Source organism: Vigna radiata, unplaced genomic scaffold (assembly GCF_000741045.1).
Source record: "Vigna radiata var. radiata cultivar VC1973A unplaced genomic scaffold, Vradiata_ver6 scaffold_234, whole genome shotgun sequence".
Taxonomy (NCBI): Eukaryota; Viridiplantae; Streptophyta; class Magnoliopsida; order Fabales; family Fabaceae; genus Vigna; species Vigna radiata.
The window spans coordinates 8,118-12,686 of record NW_014543117.1 but is presented as its reverse complement, the minus strand read 5'-3'; positions in this window follow the sequence as shown (position 1 = coordinate 12,686).

Here is a 4,569-nt window from a genome sequence, read left to right as displayed (position 1 = left end):
GGAGGAGGAGCCACCCCGGTCCACTCTAAAGAATTATCGACGTTGAATTCAACATCGTCGGTGAGGGCCTCTTCCCGGACGGGACAACCGGACAGGGTGGATGACGAAGAGGGAGAAGAGGTTGACGCNGCCGCATCATCCGCATACCCTCGACCTTCGTTCTCGAACTCATCNGAGGACCACGATGATGTAGACATTTACCTGATCAACCAGAGGAAGGAAATGGNAGGACGGGAAGAGTGTAGAGTAGGAACGGGAATCAGGGAGCAGATGGGAGAGGATGGAGAAATGAGGAGGGGGCCCTCCACCTTTTATAGCCGAAAAAGAGGCTCCAAGGGCACATCTCAACCGTCCATTGATGACAGATCTGACGGAAGGAAATTTGTGACTCTTCGGTNAACAGTTATGATTGATGGGAGGGAAAATCGTAGCCATTGCTGGGTACGAGATCGAATGGCTAGGGTGACACGACGTTTCGTTACCCAAAAGCGTTCTGAGAGCTTAAACCCCTTCGCTAACCGAAGACGCTCGGGGCTTGGGGGGCTTGTGTAGTGGAGGAGGGTCGGCTGGACCGACCGGATCAGGAACGCTGGAAGAAGGCCGGACGGCCGGGTTGCCAAAGCCATAAGAAGCAATGGCGACTTAAGCACTGGACGGTATGGATTAAGTGGGTGTGGGGTCGAGAAGGCATTAAAAGGTTTTGATGAAGATGTAACGGAAGACATAGCGAATCAATGAAATTAATGGTCAGTTATGAATACATCTTCTATAAATAGGAGCAGCAGGACAGGTAAGTTCTCTCGAATCTAATCAAAGAGTTGATCCTGTTAACTGATACACTGACTTGGGCGTTGGAGTGTTCTTATTGCAGGACCTCCCGAGTGATTCATAAAGGCATCTGGAGAACGACCGGATCGGGCGATCGGAAAAGGGTCGAAGAGCTGGTTCGGTCTCGGGCTCTAAATACTAAAACAACTATGTTATTATTTATCGTCGTAAAATTTTATATTATAAGATTTGTTAAAATTAGTTTTATTGGTTGATAGCAGAAGTAGAATTTATAAGAAATTAGTTTTTCATATTCGATACAGAATCCGAGAAAGTGAATTTTAGGGAATGGAGAAGGAAATAAATAAATAAAAATATTATAAGCATAATTGTTTGGTTGACAGAAAGAGTGAGAAATGTAAGGAAATGAAGAGAAAATTTAAAAAAGGTTTGCAGAGAATTTGATGGATATATTAATATATTTAAATAATAATTTTTAAAATAAATTAATTATAAAAAATACATTATAAGTTTAAGTTAGAATATTAAAATAAATTATAAAAACTTAAATAAATTAATATTATATTTTTAATATTAATTATTTTAATTAGTTGTGATTATTATATGAGTAGGTACGGTAAAAGTGTAACACTTTTTTCGTAAGTTTTTCGGAGAAAGTTTAAAAATTATGCATTGATTTTTGTACATTTAATATCGATTTTCCCACTTTCATAGTATTTCCACACCTTCTCTCTTTCCTTCTCTCTTTCCCTTCTTAAAAACCGGAGTTAAAAATTCATTGTGTGAGGATTTTTTAATATTTTACTTAATTTTTTATTTTATTTAATGTAGGACCTTTAATTCATATTTAATTTTTTAATACTTTTATATTAAAAAAATTCTTTTCTTTTCCTATTTCATTCATTAAAAATACAACCTTTTAAATAAATATCACATCAAAACTGGAAATATTTTAAAGTACTAATAAATTAATAAATCCAACTACTAAAAATTGAAAAAGATAAGCATTGTAAAATATTACAATACGAAGTATATATGTTTTATATTCTTACATTAAATTAGATCGATAGTTTCATCTTTTTTGTAAATATCTCTTAAGAAATAAAATATCACATTAATATGTTTGTTTTTTAACGTTTATTTTAATAGTAAATCACTACTAAAATAAAATATTATATATAATAATAGAATACTAGATGAAAACAAATCTACAAATGATAAGATCTACACCTGTAGAATTATATGTTTTTCTAACTGTTTTATTATTACCTCTTGTTGAAATAACTACAAAAAACATCTTTCTAAGCTCACACCATTTAGGTGATCATTGCAAAAGAGAAAACAACACATAGATGGACAACACAAAAGCAAGGATAAACTAGATTCAAAGATAATTCATATAAACTTAACACATTTAATACAAGGATCAATTGTAATATAATTCAAGTCAAACATCTTAATATACAATGACCAGACTGGACTGTCCAAACTTAGAATGAATGTCGAGCTATGACGGATTATACACTTGTGGTGGTCACTACTGCTTTACAAAGCTCTTGCCAAATGGGTTTCACCCTACCACACATCACAAGGTTAGTATGTACTAAGTCATATGGAAGCACACCTAGACTAAAACCTTCTGCTACTTTCACCACATGCATTAAACCTCTCTATTTGAGAATGTATGACCATTATAGTATCAGGAAAACCTCCAAGGCTGAGATACCTGCAGTCATTCTAACAACACTTGAATCATACCAAGAAGTTTCACCTTGGAACCAACTTTCCAAACCTTGAAATCATTTGAAACCATTTACATATCCATTCACTTTTAATAAAATTGATGATAACATTGTTTAGGATCATAAAAGAATAGTGAAAAAACATAGATCACATGAGTACTAGTGAATTTGGTTTAGATTAGTCAAAATTTCACTTTACTGGTAGAAATAATCGATTAGATGGGTAATCTCATCTGTTAGGGAAAGCCAGAATTCACAAACAACAAAACAAGCAAAAACTGTCCATTTTAATCTATTATGTTACTAATATAATCGATTAGATTAAAGTTTCTGTTTTAATTTATTATGTTATTAACATAATCGATTAAACTGGAGTTTCTATTTTGATTTATTATGTTATTGTCATAATCGATTAAAGCCAGAAATTGTGGCCAAATCAATTATTATGACTTTGAACACTTTCCCCATAACTTTAATTGATCCCTAGGACTCTCTAAATACTGAGAAACTCCATAAAGCATATCTTTAACTAAATTTGAACACTTCAAACCAAATCTACTTCTCTAAGCTGCCTAAACTCTTTTCTACCTCTTCTAACCCCTATATCAACAAAATAACATCATGAACAAATCATAATACACTAAATAGCACACCCCAACACATCATATTACTAACAACCCTTTTGTTTCAAGTTTTCACTAGTTAAACCTCAAAATTAAACTAAAGTACCCAAAAAAGCACCCTATTCTAGAACTAACACTTCCACACAAGATTTTCTCATTTAAAAGTCCAAACAAGTCATAATATGTTTAATAATAGACTTCCAACTTCCTAAAACTGTTTACACTTATTGCTTCAAAATCCCACTACTCAAAACCTCTTTTTTACACTAAAAACACTCTAAAACCATCCCAATGAACTAACTCTTTGTTCCATATTAGTTTTCACCAAAAGAATACTTATTAGAAGTCTCAATTAATCATATAACAATATACTAAATCAATGATTCCTCACTCCAACACCTATCTCTCAAACTCACCCATCAAAACCTTTATTCTTGACTGAAAAACCCAATTAAAAGACTCTTCTTCAATCCAAACACTTTGCATCCCATTTCAAAGGATCATACATATTCCTCACACATAATCAAAACAACAACAACATTTAAACACTCTATACCAAACATTCAAACATCATTCAATCTTTTATCATCATATAAAGACAAATAGTATTAACATCAACCTAGAAATTTTCACTTTAAATCATTGTATCATTCAAATAGACAATAAATTCACACCAAAAACATAATCTAAACAAAGTATAGCTTCCCTTACTTCACAGGGATCTACCTAACTCTAAAACACCTCACATATTACTTGAAATGCAAGGAATTTATAGAAGGACCTACGAAAAATCGAATTGAAATCGAATTAAGTCTTTAAGACCTCAAATTAACCAATAATAAGTAGGAGAAGCAAGATCACACATGCAACGACAATTCACTTCTTCTAATTTTAAATTAAGAACAAAAGAGAAAAACGAATCGAAACTTACTTTACTCTATGATAGATTCTTGTCGGATAAAAGTGGAGATAACTCGACTTTGATCTCTTGGGATTTTCCTGATCATCAAACATATGATTAAGGGATGAGAAATCTTAGAGAGATGTAAGAATATTGGGAAAAAAAGTTTTAGAAAGATAGACAGTGTGTTAAGTAATGAGACGAGTTTAAAAAATTTTATTTATATTATCAACTTATTTTAAAATATGAAACATGGTCTTAAATTTTAAAACACCTATCTACTTTAAAAACTCTATTTTTTTTAGATATTTACAATTTTTTTTTCCTAAAGAAGTGAATTTTTATTTTTACTAATTTGATTGTTCAGTTATTGTCACCAAATTTTATGGTAGCATTTTGAATTGAAGTTCTTTGACGTAAACATAAATTGTAACTTATAACAAATTCAACTTTAGTTTTGAACAAATTAATAAAATTGCTTTTTAAAAGATAGTGAACTAAGGCTTGTTATTAC